The 27728-nt window shown below is 38.9% G+C and overlaps 1 long non-coding RNA gene across 2 annotated transcripts; it reads right to left on the reverse strand.

Moving 5' to 3' along the window:
* LOC140847105 (uncharacterized) lies at positions 1-27603 on the reverse strand. Of its 2 annotated transcripts, none has more exons than XR_012126798.1 (4): positions 27468-27603; positions 21906-22031; positions 21322-21415; positions 1-1270 (listed from the first exon to the last, which is right to left on the reverse strand). It is a non-coding gene; the product is annotated as an uncharacterized lncRNA (long non-coding RNA). The 2 variants fall into 2 exon arrangements; XR_012126799.1 differs by having other exon boundaries at positions 21906-22028; positions 27468-27580.
* Between the last annotated feature and the right edge of the window lie 125 nt (positions 27604-27728).

A 27728-nucleotide genomic window follows, 5' to 3' on the forward strand; every position in this document is an offset into this window, starting at 1 on the left:
TAGAAATAAACATTTATTATATATTACATTCATGTGGTCTTTCTCCTGAATGCATTCTTTGATGCAATTAAAAATTAAAGCAAAAAGCCTTCCTATATTTGCTACATTCACAAAGTTCTCATCTAGTAATTCTCTGATGGTCCATAAGAGATGACCTGGAATTGTCTACATTAATTACAGTACCAAGGATTTTCTTTCCCTTGTATGAATTTTCTCATGTCGAATAAGACATGAACCATGGATAAAGGCCTTCCCACAGTCCTTACATTCATAGGGTTTCTTACCAGTGTGAATTATCTGATGATGAATAAGTTGTGACCTCTGAATAAAAGATCTGCCACATTGTGTACACTCACAAAGTTTCTCACCAGTATTAATTTGCTGATGGTGTGTGAGTTCCCTGCTATGACTAAAGGACTGTCCACATTTCTTACATTCAACGAGAAGGGCTCTGGAATGAATTTTATGATGTCCAATAAGACGTGAGTGATAACAGAAGGCTTTATTACAATTGTAACATTGATAGGGTCTTTCTCCAGGGTGAATTCTCTGATGTTGAATAAGGATTGAGTGGTGATGGGGGGCTTTCCCCATTCATTACATTCGTAGGGCCTGTTCCTACGATGAACACTCTGATGTCCCTTAATAATTGAGCTGTTGCTAAAAGCCTTCCCACATTTCCTACATGCATAGTGTTTTTTTTTAGTATGTGTTTTCTCATGTCGAGTGACAGATGAGTGGTAACTAAAAGTTTTCCTACATTCTTTGCATTCATAGGGTTTCTCTCCAGTATGAATTCTCTGATGTCAAATAAGGTTTGAAGGCTGGTGGAAAGCTTTCCTACACTCATTACATTCATAGAGTCTTTCCCCATTATGAATCTCTGATGTCCAGTAAGTTTTGAGCAACTGCTAAAAGCCTTTCCATAATCCTTATGTTTTAATTTAGTGTAACTTCTCCCATTGTGAGTAAGTGATGAGTGGTAATTGTAGACTTTCCCACATTCACAAGGCTTTTTCTCATTATGATTTTTCTCATGTAGACTATGGGATGGGTGCATATTTTCATGGGTGACTGTCACAGGTTTAAGATATTCTTCTTGATTTCCCTGTTCCATCTGAAATGGTGATTATATTTCCAGTCGTCTTGAGTAATGGAACACTCAAAGCCATGGCTTTTAAGTCTTTCATTATCTTGCACTGCCGTGACTTTATTTTGTAATTGTCATCCTTTGGTGATAACTCCTTTGTCTCACACTGGGACTTCACAACTGAAAAATAATGAGAAAGCAAGCACATGTCACTTTTCCTAATTTCTGAAATAGGAATACGTACACAATGCCTATAAGAAATGAGTGACTTAGAATGCTCTCAGATATAACCAAGGAAGATGAGAGTGGACACAGAGGTGATTAGAGAGGCAGGTTAACTCAGTGTTTCTAAGATGTTGCTGCAGATCAGAATTACCGGGAAGCTTGTTAAAAATATAGATGGTAAAAACTCTCAACAAAATAGGTATACAGGGCAAGTACCTCAACATAATAAAGGCCATATATGACAAACTCACAGCCAACCTCTTACTTAAGAGCAAGAAGCAGAGAGCTTTTCCTCTAAGATTGGGAACAAGACAGTGATGCCCACTCTCCCCACTGTTATTCAACATAGTACTGGAGGTCCCAGCAATGGCATTAGACAAAACAAAGAAATACAAGAAATCCAGATTGGTAAAGAAGAAGTCAAACTGTCACTACTTGCAGATGACATGATGTTGTACATAGAAAACCCTAAAGACTCTACTCCAAAACTACTAGAACTGATATCACAATACAGCAAAGTTGCAGGATACAAAATTAATGAACAGAAATCTGAGGCTTTCTTATACACTAACAATGAACTAACAGAAAGAGAAACCATAAAAACAATTCCATTCACAATTGCATAGAAAAAGAATAAGTAGGAATAAACCTAACCAAGGAAGTGAAAGACCTATATCCCGAAACGTACAAGACGTTCTTAAGAGAAATCAAAGAGGACACTAACACATGGAAACACATCCCATGCTCTTGGCTAGGAAGAATTAATATCATCAAAATGGTCATCCTGCCCAAAGCAATCTACAGATTTAATGTAATCCCTATGAAATTACCAACAGCATTCTTCAACGAACTGGAACAAATAGTTCTAAAATTCATATGGAACCACCAAAGACCCTGAATAGCCAAAGCAATCCTGAGAAGGAAGAATAAAGTGGGAGGGATCTCATTCAACAACTTCAAGTTCTACTACAAAGCCACAGTAATCAAGACAGTTTGGTACTGGCACAAGAACAGACCCACAGACTAGTGGAACAGAATAGAGTCTCCAGACATTAACCCAAACATATATGGTCAATTAATATACAATAAAGGAGCCATGGACATACAATGGGGAAATGACAGTCTCTTCAACAGCTGGTGTTGGCAAAACTCGATAGCTACATGTAAGAGAATGAAACTGGATCATTGTCTAACCCCATACAGAAAAGTAAATTCGAAATGGAACGAAGACCTGAATATAAGCCAGGAAACCATAAAACTCTTAGAAAAAAACATAGGCAAAAATATCCTGGACAAAAACAGGAGCAAATTCTTCATGAACGTATCTCCCCGGGCAAGGGAAACAAAGGCAAAAATGAACAAGTGGGACTATATCAAACTGAAAAGCTTCTGTACAGCAAAGGACACCACCAATAGAACAAAAAGGCATCCTACAGTATGGGAGAATATATTCATAAATGACAGATCCGATAAAGGGTTGACATCCAAAATATATAAAGAGCTCATGCACCTCAACAAACAAAAAGCAAATAATCCAATTAAAAAATGGTCAGAGCATCTGAACAGACAGTTCTCTGAAGAAGAAATTCAGATGGCCAACAGACACATAAAAAGATGCTCCACATCGCTAGTCATCAGAGAAATGCAAATTAAAACCACAATGAGATATCACCTCACACCAGTAAGGATCGCCACCATCCAAAAGACAAACAACAACAAATGCTGGTGAGGTTGTGGAGAAAGGGGAACCCTCCTATACTGCTGGTGGGAATGTAAATTAGTTCAACCATTGTTGAAAGCAGTTTGGAGATTCCTCAAAAAACTCAAAATAGAAATACCATTTGACCCAGAAATTCCACTCTTAGGAATTTACCCTAAGAATGCAGCAGCCCAGTTTGAAAAAGACAGATGCACCCCTATGTTTTTTGCAGCACTATTCACAATAGCCAAGAAATGGGAGCAACCTAAGTGTCCATCAGTAGATGAATGGATAAAGAAGAGTGGTACATATACACAATGGAATATTATTTAGGCATAAGAAGTAAACAAATCCTACCATTTGCAACAACATGGATGGAGCTAGAGGGTATTATGCTCAGTGAAATAAGCCAGGTGGAGAAAGACAAGTATTAAATGATTTCACTCATATGTGGAGTATATGAACAAAGAAAAAACTGAAGGAGCGAAACAGCAGAAGACTCACAGAACCTGGAATGGACTAACAGTTACCAAAGGGAAAGGGACTGGGGAGGATGGGTGGGAAGGGAGGGCTAAGGTGGGGGGGGAAGAAAGAGTGCATTATGATTAGCATCTATAATGTGTGAGGGGGCACAGGGGGAGCTGTTCAACACAGAGAAGGGAAGTAGTGATTCTACAACATCTTACTATGCTGATGGACAGTAACTGTAATGGGGTATGTGGAGGGAACTTGGTGATGGGGGGAGCAACCTTCAGATAGCATGATGAAATAAAATGCAAGGTTGGTACAATGGGAAGATCAGAGAAACTGTATCGCAGAGACTAGATTTCAAGTCTCAGCCCTGCTAATTGCAAGGTTTATGTCCTTGGAAGAAGTACTTACAATCTCTAGGTCTCATTTCCATATCAGTAAAATGATGGTAATACCTAACATAGTTTAACTGCCAAAAATAAGAATAAGTTAAGATATCCAGTGAAAAAGATGGCAGTGGAGGAAGACAAGGAGAAACCTCATCTGACATGCATACCAAGGAAGCAACTAAAGCAAAACCAACTCTGAAAACGACCTGAAGACCACAGAACAGACTGTCTACAACTGGTGAAGAAGAGAAGAACACACAGAGAAGGGTAAAGTGGCAGAGCTGGGATTGAGGGGAACCCAAGTGCTTCTCCCATCCTAGCCCAAGTGGGAGGGAGAGCAACAGACTGGGGATGGCACAAGTGCTCAGGAACTCTACACACCTGGCTTTGGAGATCTGCTCTGGGAACATAAGCCCACACTGCATTGGGCTTTGGTGATTAACGGGGCTGGACACCAGAGACAGCTGGAGTATTCTGGGAGGCTGGGACTCTTGCTGTTTTTGGAAAACAAGCACACTCTGTTGGTCCCACTGAGAGCTAACACAGAGGCAGCCATTTGAAAGGTTTACCAGCAGCAGGAAAGGGGCCAGAAGGGTGAGGGTTGAACAGAGCTCTCTCCACAGGAGAAAGGGCAGATGGGTGACTGCCTCAGCCCTCCCTCAGCCCAACTGGTTGGGTGCCCACGGGAGCCAGCCCCAAATGCTCCATCCCATTTTTGGTGGTTCAGCCCAAAGGCACATTCCTGTGCACCCACCCACCTGGCAAGCTCAGCCCAGCAGTGCTCAGTCTCTGCTGCCTGGTAGGTGGAAGAAGGCTTTGCCAGCTTTACTAACTCTCTCTCAGCTCAATTAGGGAGATGCCTGCAGGAGCAAGTTTCAAAAGCTCCTTCCACCTAGCTGGTGACCCGGCACCATGCTATGCTCTCCTGCACACCCACAGCACCTACCCCATTAGTCCAGCAGGCCAGCCATCACTGCTGGGCAGGCCGAGGATGGCTTTGCCCACAACGGTTCCAGCAGAAGCACCCCTGTATGACTCCTGAGGGCCAGCTGAGGCAAGCTGCCAGCCACAGTGCCACTGCTGGCAGATGGGCAAAGGGGCAGCCCTGCCTACAATGATCTCACAAAGGGTCTCTGCTGACAGAAAGCATCCACTGCTGGCAGAGAGGCAGAAGGGCAGCCCCACCCACAGCACAGCAACCACAACTTCATCTCCACAGCAAAAAAGAACCAGGCACAGGTGACCATAGTCTTGAGCTTTTGGGTAGCACAGGACACTTTCTTCATAAAGCCATTAATCTCTAGACCAGGAGGCACAGCAGATCTATCTAAAACAAAGGAGGAAACCCAGAAACCCAGAAAAAATGAGAAGGCAGAAGAATATGTTCCAAACAAAAGAACAGGGTAAGACACAAGAAAAAGAGTTAAATGAAAAGGAGATCACCAATCTTGTTGATAAAGATTTCAATGTAACAGTCATTAATATGTTCACTGATCTGTGGAAAGTATAGATGATCTCAGGAAGGACTGCAACAAAGAGAAGATTTGAAAAAGAGCCACTCAGAGCTGAAGAATACAGTAACTGAAATGAAAAATACAATGGAGGAAATGATTGCTGCAAGTAGAGGAGACAATCAATGAGATGGAAATTAGAGAACAGGAACACAGCGAAGCTGAGAAACAGAAAAAAGAATCTCTAGAAACAAGGATGCTAAGAGAGCTGTGTGACAATTCCAAATGAAACAATATTAGCATAATAGGGGTACCAGAAGGAGAGGTGAATCAAAGGAGTAGAAAGCCTCTTTGGAGAAATAATTGCTGAAAATGTCCCCAGTCTGGGAAAGGAAACAGACACCCAGGTCCTGGAAGCATAGAGATCCCCTAAAAAAAAGGAAACCCAGGAATAACAAGACATAATAATTAAAATGACAAAGATTAAGGATAGAGGTTATGGAGAGCAGCGAGAGAGAGGCAAAAAAATTATAAGGGCCACCCCATAGGCCATCAGCATATTTCTTAGCAGGAATATTACAGGCCTAACGGGAGAGGCATGGACTATTTAATGTATTGAAACAGAACGACCTTCAACCAAGACTCCTCTACCCAGCAAGGTTATCATTCAGAATTGAAGGAGATATTAAAAGTTTCCCAGAAAAATGAAAGTTAAAAGAATTCCCCACCACCGAACCAGTGTTACAAAATATGTTAAAGGGACTTCTGTAGATGGCAATGTTAAGCCTCAATATTTTTCATCAGTGAACATAAACCCACAGTAAAACTAGCAGACCAATTTCTTACACAATTTTCCCAAGTGTACATGGAATGTTCTCCAGAGTAGATCACATATTAGGGCCACAAAATAGCTTCAATAAATTTTAAAAAATTGAAATTGTATTAAGTAACTTCTCAGATCTCAATGGTATGAAACTAGAAATAAATTACACAAAGAAAGTAGGAAGGTAAAAAAAAAAGTAGTAAAATCAACTAGACACAAAATCAGTCAAAGAATACACAAAGAATGCAGATTATGACATCTAATACATAAAGTGTGAAGGGGGACAAATAAAAAAGTACTTTTAGACTGTGTTCAAAATAGAGTGACCAAATATAGACTTTTATGTATTTAGGAAACTGTCTATGAACCTTATGGTAACCACAAGTCTATAAATCCTATACATACCCATACATAATTACCTTCAATGTAAATGGACTGAATGTACCAATTAAAAGACATAGGGTCGTAGAATAAACAAGACCCATCTATATGCTGCCTACGAGAAACTCCTTTCAGACCTAAAGACATATACAGACTGAAAGTGAAGGGATCGAAAAAGATATTTCTTGCAAATAATTGGGAGAAAAAAGCAGGAGTGGTAGTACTTATATCAGACAAAAAAGATTTCCAAACAAAGAAAGTAACTAGAGACAAGGACATTACATAATGCTAAAGGGATCAGCCTGACAAGAGGATATAACCGTTAAAAATATCTATGCACCCAACATAAGAGTACCTAAATATGTAAAACAAATACTAACAGAATTAAAGGGAGGAACAAACTGGAACTTGTTCACTTTAGGAGACTTTAACACACGATTCACATCAACAGACAGGTCAAACAGAAAATAAAAAGAAAACAGAGACAGTGAACAACACTTTAGATCATTTGGACTTAACATGTATCTAACAGTAACCGTAATGTGGTTGTTAGGGGGGACCTGATATAGGGGAGAGCATAGTAAACATAGTATTCTTCATGTAAGTGTAGATTAAAGAGTAAAAAAAAAAGAAAGAAAGAAAGAAAGAAAAGGGGGATTACTCCTTGATAGGATAAAACTATTGGTAAATCAAAGATCAACGCATGCTTTAAATATCCTTAATGTTGATCACTTAAAGGGTGTCAGATGATCAGCTATGGAGGTACTCTTTTCTGATAATACTCCTTTCTCTTAAAAAAAAAAAAAAAGCAGTTCCTGTGTGCTGACCTCCAATGAGTTCTGCACGGTGGTATAGAGGGCATGTCAAAGTGTGGGCAAAGGGTCTGTTTGCTCCTATGCAGAAGATCAAGGCCTAGCTTGGATACCCAGAAAATGAACTAAGATACGATATGAGGAGGAGCTTCCGGCATCAGCACTCTCTGGAGGACTCGTGCCGGGGGATGATCATCAAAAAGCCTCCACAGGGATCCGGGCGATGCTGCGGTCGTGGCTGCGTCCACCCCACCATTTCCTGGACTTGCCATTGGAATGAGGAGGGAGATGTCTAGGCTGGCATGTGCATACAGTGAGACAACGAATTTGACAGGATCTGTACTGTTGGAACTCAACCAGGAGTTGGGAGGGGTGCAAGGTGTAGCACTCCAAAATCTTACGACTATAGACTATCTACGGTTAAAAGAACATATGGGATGTGAACAGATCCCAGAAATGGGTTGCTTTAATTTGTCTGATTTCTCTCAGACTGTTCAAATACAGTTGGACAATATCCATCATATCATAGACAAATTTTCACAAATGCCTAGGGTGCCTAAATGGTTTTCTTGGCTTCACTGGAGATGGATGGTAATTATAGATTTGCTTTGTTTATGTCACCGTATTCCTATTATGTTAATCTGTGTGTGCAAATTAGTTAGTAGTTTAAAACCTATACATACTTAAGGTACTCTACAAGAAGATATGTCAAAGAAATAATCAATCCTCCCATGTTTTCTTCCATATGCTACCTCTATAGCTTTTCTTCTTCCTTCCTAATTACAACCCTTAAATAGAATTCGTTCCTCATATCGAATTTACCGAGTATCATAATTCCCCCAGGTGGTAAAGATACCTCGAGACAAGTGCTGGGCATAGAAGCCACAGGGCATAAATCTGCAAAGAAGTAAAAAGCTAACCTTTTCAAACAATATGGCTTCTCTCTCACTTACCAACTTTACATTTCCCTGTATGGCCCCGGAAGATCACTGGTTAGCCAGAGACGGGTAAGATTCCTCAAGGGAGGAACAACCTAAGACAGGCACAGTCGCAGGGGGGCCATCAGGTGAGAATTTGGGGATCAACAGAGGTGAGGCTCAGAACCTCACCCCCCTGCTTTGAGAGAAATCTTCTGCATCCGTGGATGTTTTGCTGCCCTTGTCTAGCCTGGATTAATACTTAGTCCATAGGCACACACCTGATCATCTGATCATCTACATTTGCCCTCTTACAGCACTAAACTATGTTTTCTACCTTTATCTTGCATCTACCTACCACTTCAGCATTTTATTAAAAATAAAAATAATAATAATAATAAAGGGAGAAATGTGGGATCAACATATAAATCAAGTATAAAAATCAAATGAATATTCATATTTGACCTGATTGTTTATAGGTCATAATGCGTGATCAAAACCGAAAGTTTCTGTGATAAATGCCCTTGTACTGTTCACCATGTAAGAATTTATTCACTATGTAAGAATTCGTTCACCATGTAAGAATTTATTCGTTATGCTTCAGAAGATTGGAGACTGACGAGAATTAGGCTTGAGATGGATTAATGATTGTACATTGAGCATTGACCCCCCTATACTGAATTTTATTGTTGTTAACAACCATTTGATCAATAAATATGAGAGATGCCCTCTCAAAAAAAAATATGAACTGTGTCATAATGCCTGAGCAAAACCAAAAGCCTCTGTGATGACTGCCCTTGTACTGTTCACCATGTAACTTATTCACTATGTAAGAATTCGTTCACCATGTAAGAACTTGTTCGTTATGCTTCAGAAGATTGGAGACTGATGAGAATTAGGCTTGGGGTGGATTAATGATTGTGCATTGAGCATTGACTCCCCTATACAGAATTTTATTGTTGTTAACAACCATTTGATCAATAAATATGAGAGATGCCCTCTCAAAAAAAAAAAAAGTACACACTTCCAATTGTAAAATAAATAAGTAACCAGGATGTAATGTATAGCATAAGAAATATAGTCAAAATATTGTAACAACTTTGTATGGTGATAGCTGGTAGCTAGAATTATCATGTATATAAATGTTGAATCACTGTGTTGTACACTTGAAACTAATGTAATACTGTGTGTCAACTACCCTCCAATAAAAATTAATTTAAAAAAACAAAAAAACAAAAAAACAAAATAAAAACATGTATCTACAGACCATTCCAACCAAAAGCAGGAGGATACACAATTTTCTCAAGTATACATGGAATGTTCTCGAGAGTAGATCACATATTAGGCCACAAAAAGAGATTCAATAAATTAAAAAAGACTGAAATTGTAAGTAACTTCTCAGATCACAATGGTATGAAACTAGAAGTAAATTACACAAAGAAAACAAAAAGCCCACAAACAACATGGAGGCTAAACAACATGCTGCTAACCAATCAATGGATCAATGAACATATCAAAACAGAAATCAAGCAATACATGGAGGCAAATGAAAACAAAAATACAACAGTCCAAAATTTGTGCAATGTCACAAAAGTGGTTCTAAGAGGAAAGTACATAGCAATACAGGCCTACCTCAAGACTGGAGAAGATGGTAACTATTGAAGCAGGGTGATAGGCACATTTATTTATTTTTTATGTTATTCTTTATGGGTTTTTTTGGAAAGAATTTTTTTTATTGAAATGTCATTGATATACAATCTTATATTGGTTTCAAGTATGCATCACAGCAGTTCACCAGTTACCCATATTATTAAATCCTCAACCCCATTAGTGCAGTTATTATCTGTCAACAGAGGAAGATGTTACAGAATCACTGACCATATTCACCACCCCCTGTACTACTATCCACATGACCAAGTTATAGTATGATTGAGAATTTTTGTGCCCCTTTATTCTCCTCACCATCTGTAACTACTCACCCCAGCCTCTCCGCAGTGGTATCCACCAGTCCCTTCTCAGGGTCTATGAGTCTACTGCTATTTTCATTTTGTTTTGTTTTGTTTTTGTATTTCACAAATAAGTGAAATCATGAGGTATCTGTCTTTCTCTGCCTGGCTTATTTCACTTAGTTGCATCCATACTGTTGCAAATGGCAGGATTTCTTTTTTTTATGGTAGAATAATATTCCATTTTATAAATGCACCACATCGTCTTTAAACATTCAGCTATTGATGGACACTTAGGTTGCTTCCATATCTTGGCTACTGTAAGTAGTGTGATAAACGTAAGTGTGCATGTTTTTAAATCAGGGATTTTGTTTTTTCAGGTAAATTCCTAGAAGTAGAATCACTGGATCATATGGTATTGCTATTTTTAGTTTTTTCAGGAAGCTCCCTCTTTCCACAGTAGCTGCACCAGCTGACATTCCCACCAACAGTGTAGGAGGGTTCCCATTTCTCCACATCCTTGCTAACACTTGTTATTTCTTGTCTTTTGGATAGTGGCCATTCTAACTGCTTTGGGGTGATATCTCACTGTGGTTTTGATTGGCATTTCCCTGATGCTCAGCAATGTGGAGCATCTTTTCATGTGCCCACTGGCCATCTGTATTTCTTCTTTGGAAAAAATGTCTGTTCAGGTCCTCTGCCCATTTTTTAATCGGATTATTTGTCTTTGGTGTTGAGGAGTATGAGTTCTTTATATATTTTGGATGTTAACCCCTTATCGGATAAATCATTTATGAGTGTATTCTCCCATACTTAGGTTGCCTTTTTGTTCTCCTGATGGTGTCCTTTGCAGAGCTTTGACTTTTAAAGCTGAGAAACTCCTGGGAAATTTGGGGTAAATTTATCACACTAGTTGGATCACACCTCTCTACTTCATCACTAAGTGTCAACTGCACAAGCATTCACTATCCAAGGCTGCGTAAATTAATGCTGTGAAACTGATGAGCTTGTATCTATTGAATCTCTTTCCATTCAAACTCAGAGATAAAAACAACACAATATTTTGACTTCTATATCAATATGCAAAAGACTTAAATATTTCGAAGAGCTGGATCTGCTCTCACCACATAGAATTAAAGAAGGAATCTCTAAGATACCAGCCGTACCTTTAAACTGGAACAATGTGGGAAAAAGCTGCAGAGGTAAACCTGAAATGTTTGAGGTATGACACAGTTCAAACTTCAGGACATATTTCTCTTTCACTCTTGTAGGAAATTTCAGGGGTCCCAGTCTTGCTTTAGCAACTCTTATCCTTGGATTGTTGCCCACAGAAACAATTAAATTGCTACTAGGAAACAAAGCTTTTTTATTTTTTTTAAATTTCTTATTAAGGTATGATTGATATACATTCTTTTTCAAAAAAATATTACTTATTTATTTATTATTATTATTTTATTTTGCTATCATTAATCTACAATTACATGAGGAACATTATGTTTACTAGACACCCCCCATCACAAAGTCCCCCTCATAAACCCCATTCCATTCTCTGTCCATCAGCATAGTGAGATGCTAAAGAGTCACTACTTGTCTTCTGTGTTGTACAGCCCTCTCCGTGGCCCCCCTCATTATACATGCTAATCATAAGACCCCTTTCTTTTTTTCACCCCCTTATCCATCCCTTCCCACCCATTCTTCCCAGTCCCTTTCCCTTTGGTAACTGTTAGTCCATTCTTGGGTTCTGTGAGTCTTCTGCTGTTTTGCTCCTTCAGTTTTTTCTTTGTTCTTATACTCCACATATGAGTGAAATCATTTGATACTTGTCTTTCTCAGCGTGGCTTATTTCACTGAGCACAATACCCTCTAGCTCCATCCATGTTGTTGCAAATGGTAGGATTTGTTTTCTTCTTATGGCTGAATAATATTCCATTGTGTATATGTACCACATCTTCTTTAACCATTCATCTAGTGATGGACACTTAGGTTGCTTCCATTTCTTGGCTATGGTAAATAGTGCTGCGATAAACATAGGGGTGCATCTGTCCTTTTCAAACTGGGCTGCTGCATTCTTAGGGTAAACTCCTAGGAGTAGAATTTCTGGGTCAAATGGTATTTCTATTTTGAGTTTTTTGAGGAACTTTCATACTGCTTTCCACAATGGTTGAACTAATTTACATTCCCACCAGCACTGCAGGAGGGTTCCCCTTTCTCCACATCCTAGCCAACATTTGTTGTTGTTTGTCTTTTGGTTGGTGGTGATCCTTACTGGCATGAGGAGGTATCTCATTGTGGTTTTAATTTGCATTTCTCTGATGACTAGCAATGTGGAGCATCTTTTCATGTGTCTGCCAGCCATCTGCACTTCTTCTTTGGAGAACTGTCTGATCAGCTCCTCTGACCATTTTTTAATTGGATTATTTGTTGAGGTGCATGAGCTCTTTATATATTTTGGATGTCAACCCTTTATCAGATCTGTCATTTATGAATATATTCTCCTATACTGTAGGATGCCTTTTTGTTCTATTGGTGGTATCCTTTGCTGTACAGAAGCTTTTAAGGTTGATATAGTCCCACTTTTTCATTTTTGCTTTTGTTCCCCTTGCCCGGGGAGATATGTTCATGAAGAAATTGCTCATGTTTTTGTCCAAGATATTTTTGCCTATGTTTTTTTCTAACAGTTTTATGGTTTCATGACTTACATTCAGGTCTTAGATCCATTTCGAATTTACTTTTCTGTATGGGGTTAGACAGTGATCCAGTTTCATTCTCTTACATGTAGCTGTCCAGTTTTGCCAACACCAGCTGTTGAAGAGGCTGTCATTTCCCCATTGTATGTCTATGGCTCCTTTATTGTATATTAATTGACCATATATGTTTGGGTTAATGTTTGGATTCTCTATTCTGTTCCACTGGTCTGTGGCTCTGTTCTTGTGCCAGTACCAAATTGTCTTGACTACTGTGGCTTTGTAGTAGAGCTTGAAGTTAGGGAGTGAGATCCCCCAGCTTTATTCTTCCTTCTTAGTATTGCTTTGGCTATTTGAAGTCTTTGGTGGTTCCATATGAATTTAAGCAACTATTTGTTTCAACACATTTCATTTTCTACCTCTTTCACCTTGATGTCATCTGAGTTGCAAGGCTTTCTGAAAATTTTGGCCTACTAAACAGTTAAGTGTTGACATCTCTCCAAAGCTTTTCTGAGGTAGGCACACTGAAGGTAAATGGCTGGGGATACTCAAACTGGTCCATACCCAATGACCAAGAGAAAGAGAAGGCTAAAAATGGAAACTGGTGTTTCAAGATCAAACCTTGCCCTTTCAAAAACTGTAATACAATTTTATTGAATTGATGAATCTGAGGAGAAGGCAAGATGGTGGTGTGAGTAGCGCAGTGGAAATCTCCTTCCAAAACCACATATATTTTTGAAAATACAACAAATACAACTATTCCTAAAAGAGAGAACAGAAGATACAGTACAACAGTCAGGCTACATTGACATCTGCGAGAACTCAGCACCTCACGAAGGGGGTAAGATACAAGCTGCGACCTGGTGGGAACTGAGCACTCCCCCCACCACAGCCCACCAGCGGGAGGAAAGGAGCCAGAGAAGGGAGGGAGTGGGAGGCCAGGACTTCTAAATACCCAGCCCTAGTCATCTGCCCCAGGAGCGCAGACACACAGTGCATGGTGTGCTGGATATTAGGGAAACGGAACAGTAAAACCTGCAAGTGCATCCGCGCAGCTGGCACCCCTGGGACAAAACAAAAGCAAGTGCTTTTTGAAAGTCTTAAAGGGACAGTGGCTTCACAGCTGGACAGAACTGTCCCGGCACACTCAGCCTAGCAGCCTGGGAATCCTGAAGAACTTCAGGCACCCTAACCCCCTGGGCAGCAGTGCAGCTCTGAAGCCCATCAGGGCAATAAACAGCCTCCAGTCCATTCCCCCACCTGTGTGGCCCCGCCACAGGAGGGGAGCAGCCTGAGAGTGGCTGCACCCACAGCAGCTGCACAGAGCCTCCTCCACAGCTCCCCGGGCCAGACTCAGAGGCCCCACCAGTGCACGGCAGCCTGGCACAGACAGAGGAAGCCGGGACAGGGTGTGAAGGGTCACTGTTATATCAGGAGAGCACACCCGGCACACCTGCCTCTCCCCGCAGGGCTCTGGGCTGCCCTGCCCACGGTGGCTCAGGAAATAAAACCAGAAACTGCTCCCCATGTGTGGGTAACCAGCACAGGCAGTGGAGAAGTGCAAGGCGACCAGCAAGCAGGAAGGGACGTTGTTCTCCCAGCTGACACATATGCCAAATGCCTACCACTACCTCTATTGCCATGAAAAGGCAGTAGAATTTGATCCAGTCCAGAATTACCCAGACAACCCCCAAGAATGAGCCTGGGCAGATATGGAACAATATTCTCATTATAGGGGTACCAGATGAAAAAGAGAGGAAAAAAAGGGATAGACAGCGTCTTTGAAGAAATAACTGCTGAAAACTTCCCCAAAGTTGGGGAGGAAATAGTCTCTCAGACCACGGAAGCCCACAGATCTCCCGACATAAGGGACCTGAAGAGGACAACACCAAGACATATAGTAAGTAAAATGGCAGAGGTCAAGGACAACGACAGAGTATTAAAGGCAGCCAGAGAGAGAAAAAAGGTCACCTACAAAGGAAAACCCATCAGGCTATCATCAGACTTCTCAACAGAAACCTTACAGGCCAGAAGAGAATGGCATGATGTATTTGATGCAATGAAACAGAAGGGCCTAGAACCAAGAATACTGTATCCAGCATGACTATCATTTAAATATGAAGGAATGATTAAACAATTCCCAGAAAAGCAAAAATTGAGGGAATTTGCCTCCCACAACCACCTCTACAGGATATTTTAAAGGGACTGCTCTAGATGAAGCACTCCTAAGGCTAAATAGATGTCACCAGAGAAAATAAAATCACAGCAAAGAAAGCAAACCAACCAAATACTAACTAAAGGCAAAAAATAAAATCAACTATGCACAAAAGCAGTCAAACGAAACACAAAAGAGTATGCTGGAGTCCAGCTCCAGCCAAGGTGTGGGTCACAAAGGAAAGGACAGCATCGGCGAGTGAGATGAATGAGAAGACGAAACACCCGATCTAGGTTGAAACATCTCCCGACATCAAGCAGCAGGGTCTTTTTATTTTTATATCTTTTTAAGGTTTACATAATGTTACACATTTTCTTTAATCATGGATGGTACAATGTTTTTTCCTTTCAGTTTTTGTATAATTCCGGATTATACAAAATTACAGATGTTATCATTTCTTTGAACAGCTTTCTCGTAACATTTAATGTTTTACTTTCTCTAACCTTTTTGGCCAGAGATTCAGGTTACAAGCTAGTTGCTAGACAGGAAAATGGCATGTGGCAGCATGTGGTTATTATGTCTGCTTTTAAGCATAATGTCTGCTTTTAAGCATAGAGTTTAAGATATGTGTCTAAGGCTACAGAAAGTTTAAACGGGTTATATAAAATTCAAGCTATATGTCTTTTGATTGTTAAATGCAATATTATATTAATTAAATCTTATCCTACATGTGGCTTTAGGCTTACATCTAAAGTCTAGGGATGGTACTCCTATTACCCATAAGTTTTGACATTCTTCATCATTCTTATGAATACAATAGGAACACCTTATTCTTTCTTAACATTCATTCCACAATTTTACATGTTTACACCTTTCCTCCTGCATCCACAGGCACCAGGCCTTGCAGTCCTCTTGAATCTTTCATACAATAATGCTAAATCTGCTCTTACTATCTTATCATTAATATAGTAATATTTTATCAATCAACTTTTATATATGGGATATTTATAAATGTATAAATGTAAATCTTCCTATTTTGCTCATAAATTCTTTCCTCAAGGGGGATACCAGAGGCATCCTCTAATATTATAAGCAACATAAGGGGGGCCCTGGGCAGTGGGGACTATTAATCTCTTTTTATTATTTTGCTGTTTCATATAAGTTTCTTGGGAGAATGGGTTTTTCCATGACCCAGGTTCCCATAACTCCTTCTCTGCCAATATTCTAAAGAAATCCTGGTTAGTCATGTTTGAATTGTTACAAAAGGGAGGACAAACTGCATCTAGTTTTAAGAGAGGCTTGGGTTGTTCTGCCTCACTTATTTATGGCAATATGCCTGGAACAGTTGGTCCCATAACACTGCTTTGTTTCCGGAATTGCTGTTTTGATCAATATTTTGGGTCATGTTATTTACTAAAAATGAATCAATCTTAGATACATAAGATTTCCCATATATGAGCCCAATCACTAACATCATAACTCCAAAAATAAGTGCGGGAATTGGCAGGGGCCAGCTATTTGGTTCCCTGGCTTTCGGGATTCCTCCTCGTGCCTGGACCTTGTCACACAGCATGAGCAGCATGGCCCGTGCCAAGAGTACAGAATAAAACACCTAACATATATAAAGAATGGAGGAGGAGGAAAAAGAAGGGAGAGAAATAAAGAATCATCACACTGTGTCTATAATAGCTTAATAAGTGAGTTAAGTTAGACGGTTAATAGTAAAGAAGCTACCCTTCAACCTTTGGTAGCCACGAATCTAAAGCCTGAAGTGGCAATAAGTACATATCTTTCAATAATTACCCTAAATGTAAATGGACTGAATGCACCAATCAAAAGACACACAGTAGTAGAACGGATAAAAAAGTAACACCCATCTATATGCTGCTTACAAGAGACTCACCTCAAACCCAAAGACACACACACACTAAAAGTCAAGGGATGGAAAAAGATATTTCATGCAAACAATAGGGTGAATTGATGATTCTCGTCATTGCCTAGCTTTGACCTTATTAATGATCATGTGCCCCTTGATGTGATGCCCTGAGAAGGACACAGCATCCCTAATGTAAATATTCCTATCCTAAATTCCATAATCTAAAGACAATCATGAGAATAATTTAGACAACCTTAATTAAGAATTACCTATCAATTTTTAAAAACCTACATTAAAGAATATTCTATGAAATAAGTGGCTTGTAATCTTCAAAAATGTCAAGGCCATGAAAGCAAAGAAAGGCTAAGAGGAACTGAACTATTTTAGAGGAAAGGAACTAAAGAGATGTGATAACAAAATTTGATCCCAGACTGGATCTTGTACAAGAAAAAAAAATAGCTAAAAAAGTATATTATTGGAGAAAATAACAAACTTTTAATATGGACTGCAGCAGACAAGATGATACTATACCAAAGCTAAATTTTCTGGTTTTGATAATTGTACTACAGTTACATAGTATAATGTCTTTGTTTTTAGGGAATACACAGTGAGATATTTAAGGGTAAATGGGGCACAATGTCTGCTACTTACTCTCAAATGACCAAAAAATTATATATATTATATATATGAATTACACACACAAACACACACAAAACACATCCATACATGGAAAGAGAGAAAGAGACTGAAGACAAAATGACAGATCAAATGTGGCAACTAGGAAACCTGGGTAAAGAGGATAGTGGAGTTATTTCTACTGTTGTAAGTTTTCTGTTATAAAATAAAAGCTTCAGGAAAATAAATGAGAAAGAAATGTTGCAAAAAGCCTGCAACTGTATAAAGAGGAAGGCAGAGGAGTGACAGGTGTTATGAGGTCTGGCAGGATGGGTTCTGGTAAATGGACAGTGTTTATGGCAACATGGAAGAATCACAAGTGTTTGGAGACAGAGGGGGTTGAGGAAAAATAATCCTATAGGGTGATCCTGATTCATGTCTCAGAGCGCACTGTTCATTTAAAAGTTTCCTGAATGATTATCTGGATACAGAGAAGCTACTGTAAGCCCAAAAGGATAAAAACAAAACAAAAATATTGGAGATATATTTTTGCTACCTTATTGATTCTACTTATGCACATTCTTTTCATTTTGACATCTCTGAAACTGGGATGCATCTCACAACCAATAGCACTTCATACTTTTAATAAGCAGTATTTTTTTCCTTTTTAGCAGTACATAAATAATTGTTATTTTATAGTCAGTGGTATCTTAGGTGCAATGAAATAAAGCAATTTATATTTTACCTACGGCTCATATTGCGGCCGTAACAAAATTATCACTCGCTTAGTGGCATAAAAAACAAAGTGTATTACCTTATAGTTCTGTAGGTCAGAAGTTCAACAAAAGTTTACTGAACACATACCAGTGTGTAGGTAGGGCTGTGTTTCTTTCCTGAAGCTCTAGGAGAACATGTTTCCTTACCTTACTAGTTTCTAAAAACCTCTTGGCTTGTGGACCCCTTTCTCCCTTTCAAAGCCCCAAAGATGTGTCTCTCTGACCCTTCTTCCATAGTCACATCTCCCTCTGACCACAGCCAGGCAAGTCCTCTGCTTTTAAGGTCTCATGATCTTAGACTGGACCTACTCCACTGAAATGGGGATTATCTCCCTGTCAGCTGATTGGCAATTTCAGTTCCCTTTTGCCATGTTATGTAACATATTCACAGGGACTAGGACATGGAAATCCTTGTGGGGGTGGGGGGAGGGCATTCTACAAATGATTTGCTTTACTGTTACTATGTAAAATATGTAATAGTGGTACTGAAGTAATAAATAGTCCCCACGTAATAGCAATGGTAATAAATGCTGCAAATGTTTTTGCCTTAAAGGAAGCATCACAGATATTCTCACCTGGATGTCATATTGATCATCCTGCAAAGGAAAATCTGGACAAGTGGTAAGGCTCAAATCTAAAGCAAGTGATGTCTTAAGCAGTAGCAAAACTGCATGTCCCCTATTCCACTTGTTAGGAAATCTTCTGCTTTATTCCTCCTGTACTTTTGGAGTTTTTCCTCCTTTTATCCACGTTCACCAATGGAATTCAAGTTCTTAGCCCTGAAACTGTACAGGCTTTTCAAAGTGTTCATAAAAGGAGTCTCAGCAAGATAAGGGGCAAGTACTCCCCCCTTCCTTACAGCTGCATACAAAAGCAGCTGGAATTTGGCATCATAAAACCAACTTGCAAATGATTTTTGCAATTGTTCACTTCTAACCAGGGAGTCTTACAAAGACATCCAACTGCAGATCCTGGATATATCCTAAGAAAGTTATTCTTTATGTATCTATAATATATAATTCTTGTTGATTATTTTATTTAGGCTTTGTTCTGGCAAGGTTTATGCTGACATCTTTGTTTTCTGAGATGTGTAAGTGCTTATAAGTTTTCTTTAAGCAAGAAGAATGCCACTAGTATTCCTTTCTTATGCTACATGCATGAGGTTTTAAAATGGCTTCCAATTTCATATTTAAGTATGCCTCATAATAAATGTATTATAAACTTCATAATACATTATGACTAAAATAGTTTGAAAGATGCACCTAAGACATCAAAAATACATTTTTTTAATAGTGTAAAACACTGTCTTCTCTATCCTTCACATTTTAAATAAAGAATAATTATTTGGTGGCTTTCCTTTGTAATCTCACTTCTGTCCTATGGAACTTCAAGATCCTTTAAGACTATGTGTCAAATGCCACAGCTCTTTATCCTCCTTTGTTTCTCATAGGCAATGTGCCACTGTGGACCTTTTTGATGATCAGGCTTTGGTTTTCTGGCCCTGTACTTTCCCAACCCTTGGCCTTCATATCTAAGTTCTACTTCACCTCCCCTTCCTCTGCATACACTGAGCCTTTACATGCAGTCCCAGACAGTCTCGTCACTCCCATATTCCACCTACCAGCTCCACACAGATAAATCCCGTGGTCAACATTGTTAAGCCCAACTTCCGTTTGATCTCTCTATTTGTACAGATTCTGCTTTTTGGAAGTTATTTGTGGTTCCCTATTAGATGGTAAATTACTTAGCAACTTATATTTTAAAACATATCTAGTATACAAAGTAGCAGAGCAGTAAATATTGATGAAGAGGAAGCTTGTGCAGGGAATATGTTTAGGACCTAGATGAGTGGGACACTCTCCAACTTTTCTAATTCTTTGGAATGCTTCCTCTGCATTTGACAAATTTTTGGCACTTTAACTTCAAAAATAAGTAGGCTGGCAAAAATGAATAAATGGTTCACATGTCTTCAAATAATCTTGAACAAGGGAGCCAAGTCTACACAGCAGGAAAGAATAATAATCTCTTCAACAACTGGTACCAGGAAAAGTAGATATCTACATGCAAAATAATGAAGTTCAATCCTTACCTTACAGCATACACAAAAATGAACTAAAAATAGATTAAAGTCCTGAACACAAGACCTGAAACTTATAGAACTCCTAGAAGAAAATATAAGGGGAAAGCTTCACAACACTGGATTTGGCAAGGATTTCTTGGATATGACACCGAAAGCACAGCCAACAGAAGAAAAATTGAAGAATGGAACAGCACCAAACTTAAAAACATCTGCACAGCAGAGGAAACAGTCAGGAGCGTGAAAATGCAATCTATGAAACGGGAGTAATATTTGCTAACCATATATTTGATAACAGGTTACTATCCAGAATATAGAAAGAACTCTTACAACTCAACAACAACAAAAACTGATTTAAACACAAACAAAGACTTGAACTGACATTTCTCCAGTAGAGAAATACAAATGGCTGACAAGCGCATGAAAAGATGCTGAACATCACTAATCATAAGGAAAATACAAAATAAGACCATAATGAGATATCAACTCACGCCCATATCATATTTTCTTAATGCATGCTACCATGAGGACATTGGGTTGATTTTTTTCTCTTGGCTATTGTGAATAATGCTGCAATGAACATGCGTGTGCAAATATCTCTTTGAAATCCTGTTTCCAATTTTGGTATATGATACCCAGAGATGGAATTACTTGATTTGATGGTAATTCTTTGATATATACCCAGAAGCAGTATTGATGGATCTTATGGTAATTCTATATTTAATATTTTTAAGAACTTCTGTATTCTTTTCCATAGTGGCTGTATCATTTTACATTCCCACCAACAGTACACAAGGGTTTCAATTTCAATTTTTAATCTTCTTCAGATAATCTGAAGAAAATTCTGAACAGTCTCACCTACGGACTCCCAGCTCAGTGAGCACGTGGTCTATTCATGCAACAGCTTCCCCCTCTCTGAATACCCCTCACTTACCTGGGCATATGCCTTTCCTTGTTTCTCTCTCAACCATCTGGGGCTCATCATCTTGTTCCAAAAAGGAGATCAAAGTTGGTTTAGGAAGTGAGTCCTGTTGACAATAACCAAAAAGAAATAGTACTTTGTTATGCCAAGAATGTCTGAAATTCAGACCCAATTATCTGGTGACGAAGGGAAAAGCTCAGAGAAATGTGTCAAGATTGACTAAAGTATGGGTAATATGAAGCTCTAGTCACAGTACAAAAGAAATGCCCATTTCCAATTCTACAAAGTTGAAAGTGCTCTGTTCATAATCAAAAGTAGAAACTCAGAAAGATATCCAGAAAACTGGTAACAGAGGACAGAGACATTTTTTTTTCTTTTCGTATCATTCATATACAACCACATGAGCAACATTGTGGTTAATGACAGAGACATTCTTAGTAACAGATTCTTTTTTTTCTTAATATCAGCTACTTTTACATATAGCTATTTAAGTTCCAAAAACGTTCCCACATGTATAAACAAAAGTTATTTATACACAGGTCTATTTTTTATACACATAAAGCAGAATCTTAGTTACTGGGAGCAAGTGTCCTTACCCAATGAGACCAATTTGTTATAGTTCTTCAACATCATATCTCTGTACAAGTCCCTCTGTTTCCAGTCCAGAAATTCCCACTCCGCCTGAGAGAAGGTTCAGCCACATCACTGAACATCACTACCTGCTGAAAGGACAAGGCCATGTAAATCTTAAGAAATTCATTATATATCTCTGCTTCACTAAACCCAAATCTGATGAGGGATGACCTCATAGTTCAAGGGAAGTGCTCCTATTAAAAGACTGAGCACACGATGATTTTCGAATGAGGATGTGTACACTGGATTAAGAAGAGAATGGTATGGAGGGAGCCCCTCAATCACTGCTGGAAGGGAGGAGCTTGGACCCAGGTTCCTGTATGGGGCTCAATTAGGAATAAAGTTTCATAATAAGGAAACCTAATATTCATGGCCTGGAAAAAAATAACTATAACCCTGTAAAAAGAGAGAAAACACCAATAACCTCAGTCATGACTTAGAATTACAAGCACTATTTGGTTCTGCTCTTTTCTTTCTTCTCTCTTCAGCTGTAGTCTCCCTTCCCTTGGAGACAGGCTGAGTTCAGAGAAGACAAAACTAGGGAAGGGAAAAAAAGGTAAGTGAGAAATCAAAGTTCCTAACAGCTCTCAGAGTTACCAGGTTAAACATGACTACCGGTACTATAAGGGAATTGGACTTAAAAGAATTCATTAAGTTACAGTATTTATATTCTGCAGTTTTCTGAATCTGTTATATTTGGTGATGAAAGTTAAAAGAAAAAAGAATTATCTTCCGTCACCTTCCTAATCCTGACCTCGTTGCCCATATCAACCACTCACATACATAAACACCAAGAAAACAGGAGGGAATGTAGAACATGACAGTCTCCTACACTAAGGACAGGTTACACCTGTTACAAGACAGACAAAGGCTTTAGGGTCCCTATCCCCTCCCACTTATGCTAAAAAACCCGAGGCTCCCACATGCACAATAGGGATTCAAGTCAGGATCTGAACAAATTGCAAACAATGCCTTTGACTGATGTATCCTTTAGCCTCTTTTTAGCTAAAACAGTTTGCTCTCCCTCTTCATTTATTCACTGAACAAACCTGGTTTGTTTTTCAGAGTTTCCTATATTCCGGATTTTTCTGACTGCATTCCCACGGTAGTGTTTAACATGTTCCTGTGTTCCCTGTAGAGGCTTTGAGGGGAGATATGAATGTAGCCTTTATAGGCCCAAAGTTAAACCTCTTCCTCCTCTGGCTAACTGCCTCTAGACGTTGCTTTATGCCTTCTAAGAGAAGATGCTGTTTGTTTGTTTGGTTTGGGTTTTGCCACGTTTTTATTATGAATTCAAAAATGAGAGAAAGGAAGTAGAAAAAGAAATCAACTTTGTAAACCAAAATACATGCAGCAGAGATACCATCATGGATAAAAGAAGCAAGAGGAGGATATTAAACCATTAGGGAAATGCAGACGAAAGCTCTCACGGGAGTCACACTGCCTCACAAGCATTAGCATGTCTACTGCCACCGAAACAAAGAACAACAAATGTTGTTGAGGATATGGAGAGACTGGATTGATGGCAGGCATAAATCCAACTATACCAATGATGACATTGAATGTGAATAGATTAAATGATGCAACTGAAAGGCTGAGATTGTCAGTGTTGAACAAAATCCCACTTTATGCTGTCTACATGATGTTGCAGGAACCGTGGGAACTACGAACAAGGAGTCGGGCCACTGAGATGTTTGGTTGGAAGCATTTATTAGTGCGAGCACTGGCTCGGCAGATTCACATCCAAAGGCTGAGCCCTGAGCACAGAAAGGCCATGCCTTTTACACATTCACTACAAGGGTAAAGGGGAGTCAGCCCGCAGGAATGCTGCAGTGGGAGCTGTTACTGTACTATAGGTTCAGCCAGAATGCTAGTTATGTTTAACCCATCTCAATAAAGGTTACTAGGAAATCATATTATAAACTAATGGGCCTACATGACTATGATCAACAAGATGTTCCATATCACTGGGTCCCAATGGGGGGTACATTGCTACATTGCTTCAAACTCAAGCATGCTGGTATTCCTCTATGTTCTCAAAGCCTTAATGAAGCATTGTCCCTTTTCTTGGCTTGTCTTCCTACTACAAAGAGACAATTTAGATTCAAAGCTACAAATAGACTGGAAGTGTTAAGAATATTAGAAGATATACATTCAAAGAAACTTTAAAAAAACTAGTCTTCTTATACTAATATCAAACAAAATAGACTTTAAAACTGAAAAAAAAGTTAACAAAGAGAAATTTTGTAATTGCAAAAGAGTCAATCTCTCAGGAGAATATAAAAATTATAAACATTTATGAACCTAGCAAAGACCTTAAAATTCATGAAGAAAACAATGACTTGGAAGGAGAAATGGAGAATTCAATAACAATGGAGGCTTCAGTACTCCACATTTAATAATAGGTAGAACAACAATGCAGAATATCAATAGGAAATAGAAGACTTGAACAACATATAAACAAATTAGACCTAATGGACACCTATACATCCATGTTCATACAACATCAGCAGAACATGCATTCTCTGCAAGTACATATGAGACATTCTCTAGCATATGATAGGCCATAAAAAGGTATCTAAATAATAAATTAGTTCAACCTTTGTGGAAAGCAGTATGGAGGTTCCTCAAAAAACTCAAAATAGAAATACCATTTGACCCAGGAATTCCACTCCTAGGAATTTACCCTAAGAATGCAGCAGCCCAGTTTGAAAAAGACATATGCACTCCTATGTTTATTGCAGCACTATTTACAATAACCAAGAAATGGAAGTAACTTTAGTATCCATCAGTAGATGAATGGATTAAGAAGATGTGGTACATATACACAATGGAATATTAGTCAGCCATAAGAAGAAAACAAATCATACCATTTGCAACAACATGGATGGAGTTAGAGGGTATTATGCTCAGTGAAATAAGCCAGGAGGAGAAAGACAAGTACCAAATGATTTCACTCATCTGTGGAGTATAAGAACAAAGCAAAAACTGAAGGAACAAAACAGCAGCAGACTCACAGAACCCAAGAATAGACTAACAGTTTCCAAAGGGAAAGGGACTGGGGAGGATGGGTGGGAAGGAAAGGATAAGGGGAATAAGGGGCATTATGATTAGCACACAAAATGTAGGGGGGAGCATGGAGAAGGCAGCATAGCAACCACAAATGTTGTTCATGTAAATGTATATTAATGATATCAAAAATAAATAAAAAGAAAAAAATACTGCAAAAAAAAGATATCTCAATAAGTTTAAAATTGATGAAATCATATAAAATGTGTTCTCCAGTCATAAAGAAATGAACCTAGAAATCAATAACATTAGTAAAACTGAAAATTCACAGATATGTAGAAATTAAACAACCTATTCTTAATCAATGGTCCAAAGAAGAAATTACAAGTGAAATTAGAAAGTATTTTGAGGTGAATGAAAATAAAAACAACATGACAAAACATATGGGTTAAAGCAAAGCAGTGCTCAGAAGGAAAGGTACAGCTGTAAATGCCTGTATTAAATAAAAACAAAGATCCCCAAACACTAAGTTAAAACCTTGTCCCACCCCCCTAGTACTAGAATAGGGTTTCCATATTGCAAAATTTCAAATTCTAGGTAACAATCCTAAGGAAATAATTATGAATGGCCACAAAACTGTATTTACAAGAATGTTTGGCAGGGAAAAGTTTAAAAAGCTCGAAACAACACAGGCTTCAATTTGGCCGTTAGTCAAACAAATTATGGTACATTAAGATAACAGAATTCAATGTAATAATTAATAATAATGATGGTGCTTATTCATAAAGAGGAAAAGGTTTCTACATTATTGAGATGGGCAGGCAAGTAACAGAAAATAAGTGTATCGTAATCTTATTCTATTAAACCATAGAGCCATGCAAATAAATATTTGGAAATATATCCTTGAAAATAACGAACACGTCTGAATGATGGAATTACAGGTAATTTAAATCTGATTCTTTATAATCTAAACTTTCTGTGTTTTTTTTGTTAAGTCTGCAACACTTCATTAGGAAAAAAAAAATCCATAACAGCTATTTTCATAGTGTGGGAAAAAAAAGTAACCAGAGATAGGGGAGGAGCACCCTAAATTTTAAGAAAATTGTGAATGGCTGTCAACACTCCTGTGACAGGAATAGGGACCATTAAGAAACTTAATGTGACTCAAACAAATAACAGTAAAAAAAGGCAATTATTTTAAAAACATTTTCATTAAAAACAAAAGAAACGCCCTAGCTCCTTGAAACAATTGCACTATCAAGATTTTTCTGGTAAATTCAGATAAAATTCAAAATTACATAAAATAGCATAAGAAAGGCATAAATGATGGTGTCTGAAACACATCGTTGCTTAATAAATACAGGTTTATCCCTCTCCTTCTTTGCTTTTTTCACCAATGTAAAAAATCTTTCTTTATAGACTCTGCAAAATATCTCACAAATAGTTCTATTAGTAAAATGGTTTTGATTATGATTTAACTATTTCTTGAGTATTTTTCATTTACCACAGCTTAACACAGATCATAAGCATTTTCTGAAAACAACATGTATCAGTTCTAAAAACTTATATTACATATATGTGTATGGCATGATTTACTTAATCACATCCCAAATGTTTTTGGATATCAGCATCTTAAAGTCAGCATTCTCTGTCTTTGATTCTAGGCCTGGTTTTTTATTTCAAAAAAATTTTTAATTATTAATATTTTAATTTTGGCAGGGGGCCATGTACTCCCTTTGGGGGTAAAAAAAAGCACATAATCAAGTAGCAGCAAAATTTCTCTTTACAATTTGAAAGGGATTGTCATCCCTTGGAAATGAAGTTTAATCACTTGAATATTCTGATCATTTTACGTGAAGCACCACCACAACCTACTTCATATGTTCACTTCTGACCTACAAACAAAAGAATAACGTAATTGTGGCCCGACACGAACACAGACTAGGCTGCTCAACCTCAAGCCAGAATTGGCTGCCGATGTAAGTGTCTGTAAGAATTTCCTGGCAAAAACTGTGCCCGAGCCCGGTCTCATTTCTACTCCTACCGTCAAGAGTCTGTCCAAGGTTTTTTTCCCCAAGGACGGAAGACTACAATCTGTCCTCATTTACAGGGGTCTCCTGGGACATAGTGTTGGAGTCACTAGGGCAGTCAAAGGCACTCCATAACCATGCACACAATGCCACGGTCACACGGTCATTCCGCAGACACACACAACACCTGCACAGTCATATGCACCACGCACTCGCACACACTGCTTCTGGGACCCACGGTCACAAAGCACAATACAAGAGGACACTCACAATCACACCCGCAGTCACGGGCTCTGCACACCTACGTACGCTGCTGCACCGTCATAATCATACATAAACCACGGGGACATCGTGACCAGATTCGCTGTCGCTGCAGGCCCTCGCAGGCACCCACTCGCAAGGACACGCTCATAACCTCTACCCCTCAGCCCGCTCCACCCCCAGACACTGGACGCTGTGGACCCCAACAGGCTCAAGCCGCCTCACCTCACGCCGCTCCTGCGTTGCTTCCACACAAGCCAGGCACAACTAAGCCTAGCAGCTTCTGGCGGCTCTTTGTGAGGAGTTGAAGCCCAGCCACCGTGGGAAAATACCGCGAGACGTCACGGAAAGGGGAGTCAGGCCGCGGGAACTTCTGGGAGACGTAGTCTGGAGCCAGCGTGCCCGGAAAGTTAGGTATTAAGTCTTGTTGGACTTTTAGCACAGGTAACTAACTCCATTTGGGGCCTGCCGTTTCTTCTTTTTAGC

Source organism: Manis javanica, chromosome 17 (genome assembly GCF_040802235.1).
Source record: "Manis javanica isolate MJ-LG chromosome 17, MJ_LKY, whole genome shotgun sequence".
Classification (NCBI taxonomy): Eukaryota; Metazoa; Chordata; class Mammalia; order Pholidota; family Manidae; genus Manis; species Manis javanica.